The sequence below is a fragment of the Podarcis pityusensis genome, assembly GCF_964106645.2.
Source record: "Podarcis pityusensis genome assembly, chromosome: Z".
Lineage (NCBI taxonomy): Eukaryota > Metazoa > Chordata > Lepidosauria > Squamata > Lacertidae > Podarcis > Podarcis pityusensis.
The window spans coordinates 45,833,001-45,852,010 of record NC_138044.1 but is presented as its reverse complement, the minus strand read 5'-3'; the positions used below and the strand labels follow the sequence as shown (position 1 = coordinate 45,852,010).

Genomic DNA, 19,010 nt, shown 5'->3' with positions numbered 1-19,010 from the left:
AATAATGAGAAACAAAGACAGGTGAGTCACAAATGAATAATTATTGGGATTTTCAGGAGCTTTTGTGTAAAAATAAAAAATAAAATAAAAATACAGTTATTCTCCCTGTACACACATGAGACATGACTCAAATGTCCAATTAGCATACCTAACATGACAGCATCAAATGCATCTAAAAGTAACAAATTGTGTATTGGTTTTAACAAGCTTTTTGCTTCAAGTGCTTAATTAACTGTACAATTAGTGATCCCAGTTTTAGGATTTCAGAAAGCAAAGTACAAAAGTTGTGCTATGAACTGAAACAGACAATGGTGCTTAAGGGAGTTGGAAGTGATTTGGAAGAGACATCACTTCCTATGGTATATGGCACACCTGTATTTTGCACCATTACTGACCCAGGTTAAAGAGGTTTGGCAGGTTTTGGAAAACATACAAACCTCACCAAACCTATTGAACCCAAAGCAAAAGCGGGACAAAAGTATGCAAAACAAGCAGCTATCCATCTTTCAAACTCCCTTTTCTTTTCTGTTTAAAAAAGCCATTTATCTTTCCCATAGGTAGCACAATCTTCTAAAGACAAATATTCGTATCTGTCTCTCCTATCCCCATTCGACCCAGAAACTTACTTTATTTATTTATTTATTTATTTATTTATTTATTTAAATGCATTTGTAGCCCACCTTTTTCTCCTGTGGCCCATGGCCCTGTGCCCTCATGCTGCCTTCCCAAAGCCAGATGGGCAAGGCACCAGGGTTTGGAAAGGAGGTTTGAGGCTCTGGCATGGTCCTAGAGCCCTCCCATCTTCTTCCCAAAGCAGGGAAAGTGTTAACTATGCTCTAGGGAGGAGACTAGAGGACTCTAGGACCTGTCAGAGTCTTTATGCAGCATCCCCAAGTGCCCTAATTACTAGGCTTTGGGAAGGTATTGTGATGGTTGTGGAGGGGGGCATCAAATGTTGTTGAGGGCCACCCAAAAAGGCCTTGAGGGTCACATGCAGGCCTTGTTCTAGATGTTACTGAACCCTGGCCATTGGCCATGCTTGTTGGGGCTGATAGGAGTTGTACCTCAGCAACTCCTAGAGCACCAAAGGTTCCCCACCCATTGGCCTCATTTGGTATTGTAAGCCAGCTAAAAGCAAAATTAGCTGAATGGGAGAACAGTAACAGAATTTTAAAAGATTGACTCTACCAGAGGCAGTGAGCTCTCTTTACAAGATGTGCCACGATAAGACTGAAGCACCAATTGCAAAGAGATGTATTAACAGAGAGAATAAATCCACAGGAGAATGATTGAACCAGTGAGTGAAATGTCAGCTAATTGTCAGCACACTATGCAATGGCAGATTTTTTGTCTCCCTCCCCTACCCCAGCCCAATGAAAACAAGCTGGCAAAATTCCAGCTACCATAACACCATCCAGAGGAAGATAAGCAGTGTGCATTTATTAAGTGATCACATTTTGCTGAATCCAGGCTTGCAAATTTAGCTGACAAGAGTTATCAGCCTAACGGGCTGCAAGCACTTGTGCTGGGGATTCATTGACTAGAAGAAATAAAGAGCACAGGTGGTCACTTTTGTTATGAATTGCCAGAAGAGGTGAAATGCATCACAAACAAAAGCAGGCAAAGAGGACACCAGCTTGCCTAAAATGTGCATTTCCTAATTTATAAGTTTAGATGTAAATTCAAACATAAAGGCTTTCCTGGAAACATAAATGAAGTCATCCAAGCTCATCCCAGCAAAAACCCTATGAGAGGTGTTAGGTTGTGACATCAGTGATTTGCTTAACACAATCCAGTGCACTGGAATTTGATCTTGTGTCTCCCTTGTTATGAGTCTAGACTACAAATTATATAAGTACTTACCTGGAATTTAGTTCCTTTGAACTAAGAGGGATTTGCTTCTGAGTGGACATACTTAGGATTGCAATGTTTGTTTGTTTGTTTGTTTGTTTGTTTGTTTGTTTACAGTATTTTTAAGTCACCCTCTAGTAAAACCTTCTGGGTGTCTCTACAACTAAGTAATGAAATCAACAATCAATCAGTCAAAACAGATGAACAGATAAATCAGTCAAAAGCATCAATTTAGAATCAGCCTTTAAAATTCAGCAGGATTGAGTAGCCAGCTAGAAGCCAAATATAGCCTGCAAGTCAGAAATAAGAACAATAGCTCTCACTCTATTGATCTTCAGCAATGATAGCCAGATCTTGGAGGCACTATATAGCCAAGATCGCTAGTAGCTATTGGTAGTATCCAACTAAATAGTACTCAGAGAAGACTTTCAAAAATCAATGCAATTAGGTTAACTGATTTAAATAGGTCTACTCTGAGGAGTGCTTTATTTCTGGGAGTGCTCAATGGTACGCAGTACTGGCACCTTTTTTCCTAGAAGAAAAGCACTGACTCTAAGGATTACTTAGTCACATGGTATCCATTGATGCTGTACAGGAATTTGCCATTAAGAAGCTTTGAAATAAGCATACTTAGCATCGCAGCCTTATGGCGAGCCAGTTTATGAATAAGTTATAATGTGTGAAGGACATGGGCTACTTGTAAGGAGGGCACTTGCCTCCCTGTGGTATCACTTATGGCTCTGCTTTTTCCCTAATGTAAAAGTGTCGGGGGGGTGTCACAAACTGGCATGTCAGGTGCAGCGCCCTTCCCAATGCAGCTTCACATTCCAAAGCAACAAGTTATTTGATTTTGGCAGCAGCATCAAATGAAATTAGAGATGATGAGTCAGAAATGCCGTTGTTCCTGTAAATACTGCAAGCACCACTATGTTAACAATATATCACTAATTAAGAAGGGGGTGAAATCCTAGAGAGACAGACTTTCAAACTCCCACCAACTTCAAAGGGAAATTTGGATGGATCTGAATTTCAAATCACAGAGGTGAACATCTGTTCTCATCGCCCACAATGTTTAATATTAAACGCTTGCCAACGCAGGAGGTGGCTCCCTGCAGCCAAGCGCCTATCAATCATGATTCAAGACTTAGGTTAGATGTCAAATTCTTGACACTGATGAAATCTGCTTGCTTTACCACCAGCACTACTCCTGGTTGCAAAATCCACAAGCAGCAGTCCTTTTGACAAAGGTAAAGTTGGGGAAATGTGCAGTCACTCCACCTGTGTTCAGGTCAATAGAAGGGCATAATCCTCTGACTTCATCCCCACAGTTTATTTTCAAGCCAGCTCTGATCTGGTCAGGGCTGGATTTAGGTTTGATGAGGCCCTACGCTGCTGAAGGTAATGGGGCCCTTTATATGTCCAGCTGCCTTTGTCAACAACAAATTGTCGCCATTTTTTGTGTTGACTATATACTATATGGACCATGCAACCAGTCCATGCAGAATGTAGGCACCCTATATATAGAAATGAGCAACCAGTGATATTTTAGGGAGCAGGCTAGCAGGCGGGGCCCATTATTTTACATCATAGGAGCCTACACAACACAAAACACTGTTGCTCTATGTAGGTTTTATTTTATTTGTTTTTTATCTTATATTTTGGGAATGTACATCCAGGTTTTTTTCCTTTGATTTTTTTGCCTGTCTCCAAGAGAGTGGGGCCCTAAGCTATAGCTTGTTTAGCTTATACGTAAATCCGGCACTGGATCTGGCTATAGTATTTCTGCCCATTGCACATTTACAAGAGCTGTCATCTGATGAAAGGGAACTTAGTTAATCATATGAGTTGTGTTTGATTCATCAGATACTAAATTGGTAAAATCTGCACCAGTTTGTATATAAGGAGGGAGAGAAATCCACCCCCCTCAACTCCAAGAGATGTCTCTTCTGTCTGCAGTTTTTATATCTAGGAGGAACTGTTGAAAGGACCGGCTAAGTTTAGCTTGGAGCAGATAGCGTTAAGAGGACACATGATACTAGCTGTCTTCAAGTTCAAGTACTTTATTATGGTCACAGACCAGCATAAGCAAAGCATCTAAATAAATAGCATGACGGTATGAATCTAATAATTATTAAATAAATAGGAGCAAGAACCAAACGTAGATTTAAACATATACATAGAATACTTTATCAAACATAGATAATGGGTGAGTAAAATTTATAAGAAAAATTAAAAGATCAGTTAACACAGCTATATGGGGTGGGCTTCAGAAGTGCAGATCTAACAATATGGGCCTTCAGCTTAGGACTGAATTGTAGCATAGACCATTCTTCGTCAAATATCTATCATGGCAGCGCAAAATTTGGCGACTGAATGTGTGACTTCTGGGCTCTTGTCCTGTAGTAATAGGGAGATGTTGTGTTGTTCTGAATGCCCAGGAAACTTACGGTATATAAAATGAGTTGGATAAACCTAGTTTTGAATGTCTATATAATACTGGCAGTGAAGAAGGGCACGCTCCATTGTTTCCTGCTGCCCAGAGCCACATGGGCATTTCCTCTCCTCGTAAGGTGTCTTCCTATAACAGCCTTCCTGAATTGTTGAAGGGAGGGCCTGACAACGGGCCAAAGTGAAAGCCCTTCATTGTTTTTGTATTTCAAGATTAACTATGTACGGCATTTGGGAAGTCAAGTATCTTCCAGTTTCTTCCAGTATCTTCTAAGTATCTTCCAAATTTTGGGGGACCTGGCTAGGTCTATCTGTCGTTCTATATCTACCACACACTGTTTAATGTTGCTTTTTGCTTGTTCGTGCCCCAAGTTGAATACGATCTGTGGATTGAATCCTAAAGTTGTTATTATATGTTCCACTGCTCGCTTCCATGTGGACTGAAATTTGTCTATAATAGGGAAGCAAGGCCACTCGGAAGGAAGGCTAGTCTCACTAGCTGCCTTCAAATGTCTAAAGCAAAGTTGGGGGAACTTTTTTCAGTCTGAGGGCCACATATCCTTCAGGTCATCCTTATAGGGCCACATGCCAGTGGTGTGAGGGGGCAGGGGCAAAAGTGGGAGGAGCAACAAGTCTACACTTTACCATTGCACCATAGGCTGCTTTCATCAAAGACTCACACACCTGTCTCTATCCTCCATCAGAGAAAGCAACAGTCATTAGCTTGGTTCATTTATTCATGTTTGGTGGAAACGCCCCCATGTTAAAAACTTTTGGAATAGAGTATTCCCCATTATATCTGCAATTTCAAGCCAACCCCTTTCTCCAAATCCTGCCTTAGCCCTACTATTTTTGCACATAGACTTAGGCTCCACCCCAAGGGCATAGTGAAGATTTATTTTAGGTGGGGCAGGTTTTATGTTGGGAAGGGGGACAGAACCAAGTTATCTGTGGTGCAATTGGTCAGTTAATTAAGTATTTTTATTTATAACCCCCCTGGCTATGCCCTGAACCACAGTGAACTAGTAGGCTTCTTACTGGCTGCAGTATGCTTACCAATAGCTCAGCAATGGAAGGACAAGACTGAAGTACCCCTGAACATATGCGAACATAAGGTATGGGATATAGCAATGTCTGAGCATCTCACCAGGCACACAGAGCAATTAAAGGCATAGCGAATAGAGACGACTTCCAGGGAACATGGACATTCTTTCACTATGTTAATGACCAAAACCAAGACCTTGTTATACCAACTGCTCAAAATTCTCAGTGAAGAGGTTATGTTAAGTAATATGTTTGGATGTTGAATCTGTATGTCTAGAGACAATGGATAAAACAAACACCATTAGATGTACTGCTGGATAAGTGTCTAATGGTTATTGTATTTGTTTAAAAACTAATAACAAAAATTTTTTAAGAGTCATTGTCAGAGTTCAAGAACAGGTGAAAACACAGAGAAGGGTGCAGTTGGGCAATGGGTGTAGCCTGAACACAGTTACAAGGGCCAGAGATAGAGGCCTGGAGAACCATGTTTGACCCTTGGGCCTGAGCTTCCCCTCCCCAGTCTAAAGAGTTGTGGCCCTATCTGTCACCAACTGGCTGGACACAGAGGAAGGGTGGGAGGCACCCAAAGGAAGAGGGCTCCTAATTTTAGCATTGCACAGGGCTGGAATTGGAGAGCCCAGATCAGCCACTGCTGGATCTCACCCTTTGCATCTTCCATGGATGCTAAGAGAATAATGTTGAACTAGACAAGTTTTTAGTCCGATCCGGTGGGACAGTGATGGCCTCCAACTTGGCTGGCTTTTGAGGATTGGGCAAATTTATAGAGGGTAAGCTATTAGTGGCCACTACTAGCCACAATGGCTGGAGATTGGATGGTAGACTAGCTGGGCAACTGGCCTGATCCAGTAGGACTCTTTTTATGTGCTCATGACTCTTCTACGCTCTTATCTTAATTACAGATCTTCTTCAACAACTTGTTATTCAAAGAACTATTAGTATTTATATCGCTCTTCAGAGCATTCAGAGTACTTTGCAAAGATTATGTGACCTAGCCAAGAGGTGTAATTTTGGAATACTTCTTTTGAATGTAGATAAACTCATCAGGTGAAGAGAACTGTGATCTGGGAATTAATGTTCTTCTGGCAGGAATAGAAGTGGATATGGAAACTAATGGCTTGGATTCATGCTAATTTGAGCGAAACATTTTTATAAAATTCAGTTCCAACAGGCTAACTATATCAGGTGTAGCCAATGTGATGTCCTCCAGATGTTATTGGACTACATCTCCCATCAGCCCCAGCCAGCATGGCCAGTGATCTGGGGTGATGGGAGTTGTACTCCAACAACATCTGGAGGAAACCTTGCTAGTGCTATATAAACAAAAACAAATACAGCGGTACCTCGGTTTAAGAACAGCCCTGGTTACGAACGATTTGGTTTACGAATTCCACAAAACCAGTAGTGTCCTGGTTTGCAAACTTTACCTCGGTCTAAGAACAGAATCCGAATGGTGAAAGGGCACCAGTGGTGGGAAGCCTCATTAGGGAAAGCGTGCCTCGGTTTAAAAACGGTTTCAGTTTAAGAACAGACTTCCAGAATGGATTAAATTCGTAAACCAAGGTACCACTGTATACAATTTGGCAAAGCACAACTGCTGAGGAAGCCAAGTTCTAATTCTCTGCTTCTTTCAATAATATATTCTTGTCTTGTTCCTTCATAATGAAATTTTGGAAACAAGTAATACGATTTCTTCATGAAAGGACAGGTTGTTTTATACACACAGCTAATTTTTAATTTTCCATCAGCATCTTATATGTTCTGGATCCCTGAGGCTGCAATTTTATGCATGTTTACCTGGAAGAAAGCCCCACTGGATTCAATGGGGCTTACCTCTGAGTAAACATGAATAGTATGATACCATTAGAGTCTAAGGGAATTTTCAACTGGACCTCTGTGGAATATTGTCTCTACAATTAATTGCAGCAGTGAATTAAATGTTTCTAGTTCTAATGATGAACAGCCTATTTAAAACACCACAAACACCTGGCTTGGACATTTAAAACAAGCAGTCTTCACAGAACAGGATGTTCGGAGCTGACAGCACAGCATTGTTTGGAAAAGATTGATGCAGAACTTCTTGTTTAGTATAAAGGTGTTGCTTTTTTGGCTAGAGATATGAAACACGGATCTGAAAGACAAATTGCATGTTATGGTTCTGCTAATACTGTATTACTTCCTAGAACAAATGTTGAGCTTTTTATTGCACTAATAAGATTGACATTCAGAGGGAAGAGTGGGGAGAGAATTTGTCCTGTTAGCAGGTGCATTGTGGGAGACAAATTGGAACCTGCCATATTCCTGTAAATTGCTATACCATACTTTCCAATATTTCTCTGATGAAAATAGGGACGTCCCATTCCATAACGATAATTTTACTGTTTATACCCCACACATCTTACTGGGTTGCCCAAGCCACTCTGGGCAACTTCCAAGATATATAAAAACATTATAAAATGCTAAAAGTTTTTTTTAAAAAAACCCTTCCCTTTACAGGATTGCCTTCAGGCACATCCAACATTTCTCCAATGAAAATAGGCAAATCTTAAGGAAAAGTGGGACTTTCTGGGATCAAATCAGAAACTGGGATGGCTTCTCTAAATCAGGGACATCCTTGGAAGATAGGAACACTTGGAAGTGTTACAGTATTTGCACATACGATTCCCAGGTCAGGAGCATCCTGGACCCTGAGATTTTAGGGTCCAAACCTGAGACCTAGGGGTGGCCTACAGTGGTATCACAAGGAGTGGCCCCAGTGACATCATTAAGCATGGCACATTAAGCATCAGTCACAGTCTCTGAGAACATGTCATTCAAATAAAAGCCACAAAGACTGGCAAGTGAGCAAAAATGTAAATTGGTTGGAAATTAAGATAGAAACCCTAGCTAAAGTGGGTGTCCAGCTGAAGTGAGAGACCATTCCTTCTAACCTGTCAGGGAGGCTGGGTAGAGAAGGCACTCTCGCCCACCGGGAGGTTCAATCCTTCTGCCTGTAACCTGAGGGGAGGGAGCGGGCAAACCTGGAGACTTCAGGGCAGCCAGAGGGTCTGGCAACCCTAGTTACGCATTGGCTGCCAGTCTCTCCCCACACACTTCATCTCTTCCACAGCTACATCTCACTGGGCCATGCCCCTCATTGCTCCATGCTTTGCGCTCGCCTTGTGTGCCTTGCCTGAGTAAGATGCGTCTTCAAACTCCTCTTGCTTGCATGTGTCGAGGAGAGAGAGGGCTGTGTGAACTAGGTGTAGCAACTAGTCTCCATCGCATTTGTCACTCCATCCACTTTTGCCTCTGGCTTTGTCCACCACTGGCTTGTGGTCCCCAGAAGATTCCTTCAAAGGGCACATGGTTCTTGGGCTTGAAAATTTTCCCTGTGCTCAGTGGCAAAGCTTCAAGCTCTGGTGGGGGAGGCATGGAGAGCAGGCGGGGGCATGGCTGGCATGCGTCTCAGGGGTGTGGCGTGCCACCTGTGGGGGTGTGGCGCCCAGCGCGGGGAGGTAGCCGCGATGGCACCCCACTGGGATCATGCCGCCGGGGGCAGTGCACTCCCCCTGTACCCCTATTCCTCCGCTAGTGCCTGTGCTTGCAGTAAAGCAAAAAACATCTGGAGCATCAGAAATCCTCCTTCCTAAACTTCTGGATGCTTTTCCCCGCACTTCAGTTCCTGGGTGCTGAGATTTCCCAGAATGACGCTTCTCCTCATCTGTCAGCATGTCATGGACTGGCTGGATGCAGAGGAATGGTGGGAGGAACTAGTTGGGGAACCCCCAAAGGAAAAAGGCTTGGAGCCTGGGGATTGGCGGTGGGACAGTGGTAAGTGATCAAAGGGAGAAGACTGGGAAGCGGAAGTGTCAGAAGTTGAAGAGATAGCACGGTTTAGTGAACAAGCAGAGTCTGTGGCAGAGGGAAGTTCAGAATCAGGGCCATCTTAAGCATATCCAGCACCATGGTGCAAAACTCCCTATGGAGGCCCCCCCCCTCCGGTTTTCCATAGTTTTTTAGGGAGGACGGCGCTGCCGGCGGGGCTGGAGGAGGCAGGCAGTGGCTGGAGGGTGGCTCCTCTGGTGGGGAAGAGGCAGAGGCTGGACGCGGCCCTTCCCAGCTCAGCTGGCCGCTTTGTGCCGCGGTGGCCACGGCAGACGGAGGCTCTGCACTGCTTCGGCATGGCATGGTGGAGGTGGGAGAGAGCGGCAAGCTGATACCGGGAGGTGCCGTGTCCAGCCTCCACCTCTTCCCTGGCGCCCTCCAGAACTTGGTGCCCCGGCACCTCGTGCCACTAGCCTCTATGGGTAAGACACCCCTGTTCAGAATCAGGGGCAGAATCCAAAGCTGGAAAGTGGGAGAAAGGAGGCCAAGAGGCAGGGATGAGTCAGGTCAGTGAAGAAGCCAGGTTGTCTCCCCCTCCTGATGCAAGCTCCCCTCAACACTGGTCTTCTAGGACCAGAAGAGGTATGAAGTGAGCAGAGGAGTAGTTAGTTTCATGCAGGTGCAGTCTCAGGTTGCTTGGGGAAATACCTGAAGAAGAAGAGACTTAGGCACCTATGGGCAACTGCTTCATGGGGCAAGACCTACCAGGGATGAGCTGCTGTGCTTATTAGGCCTGACACTCCTGCGCAGATCCTTTTGCTAATAAAGAGTTAACTCCACTCGCTTGGTATGATTTCCTGCTGGCTCTTTCTTGTCACAGCATCTGATGTGCATTTGTCAGAAACTTGAGACAGGGCCCTCTTAGGGGCTGTGTTCTGTTAAATACCAAAGGGGCTGCTTCGCTGATGGCCTTCCACCAGCAGGCAAGAAAACCTTACCTTCAAAAACAAGCGCATGGCCTGCAAAGCTGCTTGGCTTTCTCTGCTACTCTGTGCTTCAACCTGTATCTTTCAATGATACATTTTCTGGCTGCTATTTTTATATATTCCTGTTTGATTCTCCCCCACGTTATGGTTTTTTATAGTGCTTGCTATGTCACAATTTTCATTGTGGGTTTTACTGTGGTTGCCTGCCTTATAGATTTGTAAGGAAAGGCTGGGCACAAATGAAATGAAATAAAAAGTGAAGAAGGGAGGAGATGAAAACCAGATCTGAAGAGTTTATATGCACAAAACATTTGGACTGTGATTTCTTCTTGACCCCAGGGAAGTAACAGCTGCTGGGAATTGCAGATGGGGAAAGCGCTGCTGTGTTCAGGTCCTGCTTCCCAAGAGCATTTGGATGGTCAGAGTAGAACAGGGTGTTGAGTGTGGGTGTAATGATACAGCTTATCATGGATGGTAGCCTGAGAGCCTTAAAAATCCATGAATTTATCTAAACTTCTTTTAAAGCCATCCAAGTTGGTGGACTTCACTATGTCTTGCGGGAGGTAGTTTAACTATGCTGCTTTGTGAAGTACTTTCTTTGTCCTGAATCATCCAACACTCAGTTTCATTGGACTGATCTCAGTTCTAGCATTACTTCTTAACTCTATCCACACCTGCCAGTTCTCCCCTTTCAACATCCTACCAAGTCCATCTCTCCCCAAGCCAGAATTGGCTCTCAAGTCAGAGCCCAGGTGCAAAAAATATGGGTTAAAGATAGCCAAAATCAAGCTGTAAGCTTGCTGTAAGCCCACCTGCACATTCTCTCCTGCCTCCATACTAGCCTTGCCAGTCACCATGCTTTCACAAAACACACAAAGCAACCTTGCCCGATTTGCAGAATTTACACCAGGTCATAATACCTTGCTTTTCTTAGGACACAAATGGGTGCACTTGCATTTGCTACATAATATGTACTTCTGTTCACAATGGTCTTCAGCAATGGCTCAAGCTGCCTTTCTTAAACCGGTCTTGTTGAAGCCTGACAAAATGGGGGCATCATGGATGGCCAACCCCCAGGGGTGGAAATTATGAAGGTGCCCTCTTCTGGAGAAGGGGCTGCGACAACCCAGTAAGATGTGTGGGGTATAAATAGTAAAATTATCATTATGGAATGGGATGTTCCTATTTTCATTGGAGAAATGTTGGAGGGCATGAGATTCTAATTTGTTGCTGGAGGCCTAAGTTACCTCAGTGGCACAGAGTTCCTGTTCCTAGCTCCAGCTGGTCCAGCTGGGGCAAGGCTAGCCTAGCCATAGCTAAACTTCCTGTTTGGACTACTGTAATTCACTCTATGTGGAGCTGCCCTTGAATATGGCCTGAAGGCTGCAGCTGCTGCAAAATACAGTGAGCATGTCTTCATGGACCTGATGGCGCAGGATCATAGAATTGTGGTATTTCACCATTTGCCATCTTGTCAACAGCCCCAATTCCAAATCTTTAGTTTTGATTGATAAAGCCCTCCATGGCTTAGGATCCATCTACCCAAACAACATCGCAACTCATACAGCCCTTCCTGGGTTCCATGGTTAGCTAAGGAGACTCTGTTAGTGGAGCTAACTTTCTGCAAGGCACACATAGCTTTAGAACTTACAAGACTTACAGGACTTACAGGCAGGGCCTTCTCAGATTTGAAACAGTCTGCCCTATACCCCAAAGTTCAGCTGGCACCAACACAAGCTCTTTTGGGGGGCCAGCTGAAGTTATTCCTCCTCTGTCAGGCTTATGGCTAACACAATCTTTGACCTATGGTGTCAAAATATTCAGAATGATTGACACCTTGCTTTGATTTTCTGCTTTGATTTTTACATTTTAAACCTTGTCCACCCCGAGGTCTTTTGACACAAAGCAAAATAGAGCTTGCTCAAATACATACACAAATAAATGACACCTGCCCATTGCCATGAAAATATTGTTGGCCGGGGGGGGGAGGGTTGAGGCAGAGGAGAGAACCTGATTGAAATGGTTGTGAGGCTGCCTGCCCCTTTGAAGGGTATGTTCATCCCATAAATTGATAATGTGGGTTTATCTCCTTGCTCTAAGCCTGCCTGTGATGTTTGAAGTTCAAAGAACACAGCCTCAGTTGCAATGCTCTTTAAAATATCTGCCACGTCTTCCTGGAGCTCTCTGTACTGAAGCTAATATGCTGTTGGATCCCCTTAGCCATACAGGCTAGACAAAAAAATTAACTTCTGTCTCTTTGCTTTACCAAATGAGGCTGTATAATGAGGTTGTACAAATGCTGATTATGTCAGGTCTAGCAGTGCAACCAGCAGACATTAAGATATCCTAAACGGTCTGTGTAACTTTGAAAAGCTTTCAGTTGAAGCAGAACTTTCAGCTGAAGCAGAACTTAGTACCATGAAAAACTACCCCCAAATCATAGAACTGTAGCACTGGAAGAGACCCCGAGGCCATTAAGTCCAACCCCCTGCAATGCAGGAATCTCAACACATGGTCCCACCGTCCAAATTGAAACCATACTTGTCCCTGCTTAGCTTGGCAAATGTACTAGCAGTTTTATTGCTGAGCCACCAGGAGGGTCCTGCTTTGCCTATTTAGGGTACAAACAGATCCAATGAACGCTACTGTGACCTCTGCATTTTGATGTGCATTCTTCGGCTGGAGAACTGCCGTGCAAAAATTAGAGGTGTGAATTTCAAAAAAGAGCTGCTTTTCTCTTCTTCTTTTGGGCTGGGAAGGGCAAGTTGGGTTCCCGTTAAAATCCAACAAAGCATATGACTATCTCTCTTGTCATGGGAGGGTGGGGCAAGGTTCACAGAATCATAGAACTGTAGAGTTGGAAGGGACCACGAGGGTCATCTAGTCCAACCCCCTGCAATGCAGGAATTTTTTGCTCAATGTAAGGCTCGCACCCACAACCCTGAGATCAATAGTCTCATACTCTACTGAGTGAGCAATCCCTCAGGAGAAGACAGCAAATTTCACTAACAGGGAGGGACATAGTACTTTTCTTCATTAGAACTCAAAAGGCTGGGTGCCAAAGAGCAAATTTAGAATGGGCATTTGTACAGGGGTATTGGAAAACTTTTCTTCAAAAAAGCGGGCTGTCCTCATTCCATGGCACATCCAAAAAATGCTTTTGGAAGTTCCCTCAGTTTCAAATGCAGTTTGGCATGATGTGCAGTATACCCAAGAAACCTGAACCCAAATCCCCACAGGTTTTGGGGAACGAGTTGCTCTGCTTAATGCATCCCAGTTTGGGAGTGTTGTTCATGATTTTTGAAATAAGAGTTTAATGCTGGTGCCACACAGCATGCCCAGCTGTAGGGCAAAGCCAACTGAATTTATACCACGTGGCTGAAAATGGGTACAAGGGCAGACTGCTTCACGTGGCCAGAATGAGAATCTCAGAACTCAAACGCCCCTAGAGAGAAGCAAAGAATAATGTTAGCACTGGAGAAATGAGGAAGCAATTGTTTGCCACTTTTGAAATCCTTTCAAAGCATGATGTCTTGGGAGGATTTGCCTTCTCATATTGCTTCTTGCCGAACAGGGCTCTGAATGAGCAAGGGGACATTCAGTGGTCGCTATTTTGCCACTATCTCTAATACTCAATCCCCTCTCACCCATGAAGCTCACTGGGTGACTTTGGACCAATCACTGCTTCTCAGCCGAACCCACTTCACAGGGCAATTGTGGGATTTAAATGAGAAGTGAGAGACTCATGCACATCAGCTTGAGTTTTGCGGAGAAAATGTGGGATATTTTTTTAAAATGTTGCTAGTGGTTGAGAGCCATATGTTGGTATGATACTGCAAGATACTTGCATGATACTGCAAGAGTGAGTCTCAACTATTTCCAGAGGCAGGTAAAGTGATGATGGAGGCATTAACAATGTGCCTCTGTTACATGAGAATTCATGTTTTCTCCTACTCTGGAAGGTAGGATGTGTACCAATGGATTCAAGAAAAAAGATTCCAACAAACATCTGGAAGAACTTTCTGACAGTAAGAGTTGTTCAACAGTGGAACAGACTCCCTCTGAAGGTGGTGGACTCTCCTTCCTTAGAGCTTTTAAAGCAGAGATTGCATGGCCACCTGTCACGGATGTTTCAGCTGGGATTCCTGCATTACAAAGGGTTGGACTAGATGACCCTCCAGGTCCCTTCCAACTCTACAATTTGATGATTCTAGGAATCTTTAGAAGTAAGTCCCAATGAGTTCAATAGAGGCTTACTCATAAGTTCAGAAGCACAGGACTCTGAAATAAGCAATGGGGATTTGCACTTTAGTGAGAAACTACCTGAACAAATCAGCAAACTGAAACCCAATTATCCCTCTAAATTGACACTTCTCTGAACAACCAACAAGAACAAAAATGTGCATTCCAGGGGAAAGAGTGCATACAGACATATACATTGGTGAAAACATACAAAATGCATTATATTAGGGACAATTGTCTGCAAAAAAATGTGCATATTAATCTAAACTACATTTTAAAAATTGTTCATATTAGGATAAATCCACATGAAAATGTTGGTGAATTTTCATGAGGGGTTTTGCTGCGGAAATGTGAAGAACTGAAGCAAGGATTCGGAAAATGAGAGACTGAGGCCACATTCACACCATACTTTTAAAGCACTATGGTACCACTTCAAACAATCATGGGTTCCCCCAAAGAAGTTTGGGAGTTGTAAGGCACTGATGATTGCTAAGAGACCCTCATTCCCCTCAGAGAGCTACAATTCCCTGTGAAGAGAGACTGGCTGTTAAACCGCTCTGGGAATAGTAGCTGGGAAATAGGTTGGGAAATATGAGTTTCTTTTGTGTCTCCTGCATGCCAGCCTATTATCCATTGTAGATCAAGGATGCCTAACCTCTGGCCCTCCAGATGTGGGTGGACTCCATGCCATCACCCTGAACATTGGCCATGCTGCCTGAGGTTGATGGAAGTTGGAGTCCCATCAACATTCAGATATCCACAGATGTTCCTCATTTCTGTTTCAGATTGAAGACATTTTTAAAATGCTTTCAGTGAATAAATAGAATGTGAGGCTTCCTGCAGCAGATGTTCAGCCTCCAGATGTGGGTGGGGGCTGCAGGAACTACAGGGAGGGGATGAGGCCAATGGGTTCATCTCCTGCTCTCCTTCTTATGTCATACTAATGTGGGGATGGAGCAGTGGAGAGGATGACTGAATACATCTTACGAACCTGCAAAGTTTGGGTTCAGCTAGTAACAAGCCTTATACTGCTTCAAAGTATTATTGCAACTGATCAGTATAGAAATGTTGTGAACTAAATGAATAAAAACATGATGCCAAATCAGATGGCTGGTCCAACTAGCTCAGCATTGTCAACACTCCAAAGTTTCAACTCTGCCTGGAGATGGTGAGGAACTGATCCTGGAACATTCTGCATGCCAAGCAGATGCTCTCCTACAGAACTTTGATCCTTAACTCATTAATTACTTTTGCCCTGGGCACTACCATTACCTTTCCCACTGAAACTTACCAGGATGAAGTGGCAGTGAGGAGAAGGGCTGCTTCTGGGGCCTTCATTAGGTCACGGTAGCATTACAAGGGCCAGGTCCCCTGGGAAACACAGTTTCCTAGGGCTCCTGGGACCTTAATTTCATTTCCCATGGGTCTAGGGAATGCTCTTGTGGTAATGGAAACCTCAGCCACCACTCTACTCATTGCTAGTCAATAAGGAAAGATAATTTTGGGGCAAACAAATTGGGGGAGGCATGAAGGGTTGGGATAAAGAGGCCCCCCATCCATCATGGTCATGCCTATATGGAGAGCAGCTTTACTTGCTTGTTTGTTATCTATTTATTATTGCATTTATATCCCACTTTTCCCTCCAAGCAGCTCAAGGGGCACACATGGTATTCCTCCTCTCCTTCTTCTCACAACACCCCTGTCAGGCTGAGAGACAGTGACTGACCTAAACCCACCCAGTGAGCTTCATAGCCAAGTATGGATTCGAACCCTGGTCTCCCAGGGCACTCTAATCACACCACAGCACACTAACTCTTCCAAAGTAATGCCTCAAGATGTCATTGCCATTTCCTATGAACCTGTCAGGAGAGGGAGAGAGATGAGATTCGGAGCTCAGAATATGCCTGTCCTGAGTTAGTTCATCTTAAGGAAGGCACTTCTAAGTCGAGCCTAGTAAAGCTCCACCCAACACTGACATCAAGCCATGACTGGCCGAATGTGTGAATAGGCCACTATAAATATATAACACCACAGACATAACCACACATCACTTCAAATGCAACACTTTTCTGTGCGAAATCATTTTCAGACATGCAGCTGCCAGACGTCCAGCAGATGGTGGTGACGTCTGGAGAAGTGATGCACTGTTGTATTTGCTGAAGCATTCCTACTAACTTTTCATACTGTTTGACTTTGTTTTGATGGAGTCTGTCTGGAAATTGTCATACTATGTGCAGTCAACCCTTTGGAATGATTAGGTGCATTAGGTGCACAGCATGTTGCAGTCCACGCTTTAAGGATCACAGGACTGGGTTTATTAAGGAGCATGTGCTGAAATGTTAAGAAATTTATATTTAAGGACACTGAATAACGTTCATAATGGTGATTATGTCATGCAGCAAACCGGTCTGCCCAGCACAGGAAATAATATACAGGGGAGGGAGAGTTTATCTGGGTCTACAGTGGAACCAAAATTCTTGAAAAAGACAAGAAGGAATAATCAACAACCCAGCCCCCTAGCAAGTCCCCAACTACATGCATTGCTTCCAAAAACAGCCATGACTTGGTCCGTGCAATGAATGTTAAACAGCAAGAAATAATAATAATAATAATAATAGCAGCAAATCAGGTCTGAAAAGTCTGGTCAACACAGGGCTGACTTCAGCTGAGTTCTACTCAGAGCAGACAAATTAAAATTAACGGAGTTAATCACGTCCATAGATTTCAATGACTTTACTTTGTGTATGACGAACAGTGGGCGGGAGGAACCTAGAAGGGCATTGTTTTCACCCGTGAAAACTCCGGGAAGAATCATTCTAACAACTGATACAAGGAAGAAGATAAAAAGAATACCAGACAAATTGGGGGGGGGGGTAAAGGCTGGCCAGAAAACATCACGCGGACAGTTAGATAAATCAGCCCCACCATGCACATACTCGGCTCTCCAGAGCAAAAGGAGCTAGAAACAGATTTCAAAAGTACGGCATACATTGATACTGAATTAACGGGGGGGGTGTCAAATTGTACAGTTGGAACTAGAAAGGTTACAAAGGGAGGATGCATCTAAAATCAACACCCTCGTCCCGCAAGACAACTTGTTCAAGCTGTTTCGGGAACGTAGGAGTAGAGTCTCCACTCATTGTAACAATAAGGTTGTATGTTGATTTAACACGCACACTCATCTCTGTATTCATCTTCACTGAAAAACGACACCTGGCCAAACGGTAACTTTATAATGCCCCTCCTCCCCAAAAATAGATTTCGCCTATAATGCTCAACACCAATCTGTCCGCAAACCACTTAGACTAAATGAGGAGTGGGGAATGGAAGCGGATCTTGAGTTCAGGCAGAGGCTAGTGGGAATACAACAGTTTAGCCACCACCAACCCACAAAGGGTTTTTGGCATAACCATGCTGTGTAGCCTGAGATGCGAACGATTTTCATTAGGCCCTAATTTGTTTATTTTTCGAGGTATGTGCGTGTGAACCACTGGCTCCTGGTCACTCGGGTCATGCACGTACAAACTGCTGCAGAATCAGTAGCACACCCGGATAAAATCATAATAAAAACCCCCAGCCTGGAGATGTTTCATTTCAAGAACTAAAATTTAAAAAGCTCCGTGAGCTCGCGCGTGCCCGTGAGCGCGCGCTGTATAACAGGAGGGATTAGAGGCTGGTGCACCAAACGTGCGTGTCTATGTGCATGTTAAATTTAGTAAGGTTAAATATAGCAAGTGAGATGGCAATGGACACCTTTGCACCAACCTCGTGCGCGTGGAACGGATTGTTTGGGAAGCATCGCTCGCTACTCTCCCCACAACACACATACACACAGAGGTAAATACGCGCGCGCGCGCGCACTCCTCATTCCGATTTCCCTGCTCTCTCCCAGGCCCAGCCCACGAAGAGCTTTGGTCTACCTTCCGTGCTAGTGGGGCTGTCTATGAGAGTAATCCGCTGGCGCTAACCTCTTACAGTCCTCATCTCCATTCCTGTCCCCGCCCCAACTCTATTTTGTCTCCATGGCAATTGTTATGCATTCAATAGAAAAAGAAAAGCAATCCAGTCCCTTGCATGGGGAAAAGCTTAAAAAGTCAGTGTGGGTTTGGGGAGTGGCTGAGAGAGGGAAGATAAGATGCAAAGCATCACATGTCCTCTTTCGGACACATGCAACCTTCGGTGGACAATTTGCAAGAAGCCCCCACCACGCCGCACCACCAGCCTTCCACCCCTGTCCCCCGCTTCTTTGCAAGAGCTGTATCTAAACGCCCAGGCCACCTGGCCTGAAAGGGGCTATGACCATAATATCCTATTGTTTCCTCTCCAATGTGGGCTGGAATAACCCACACGGACGGATGCGCTAGTAGATGGGCTCCAACACCAGGTAGTTAAACGGCCCTCTTTTGCATAGAGTTGCCGGGGGGAGCGGCGGCGGTGCCAGAAAGGACACTAGGGGTCGTGGTACCCCATGTCTCTCCTCCATCTGTGGCACCTCTGAAGATCCCTGGGAATGTTGCAGGGTTATTTGGCAGGGAGGAAGTAACAGGGCGAGAGAGACGCGTGTGAAGACTTCTGACTTTTGCCAAGCACCGCATGAGTGAGCATCGCCGGCTA

General features: G+C 44.4%; 1 protein-coding gene across 6 annotated transcripts in view; it reads right to left on the bottom strand.

Annotated features, from left to right (window-relative positions):
- The window catches only part of FGF13 (fibroblast growth factor 13), a 232,320-nt gene that overhangs the window by 201,950 nt on the left and 11,360 nt on the right, over positions 1-19,010 (bottom strand). The window lies entirely within an intron of this gene.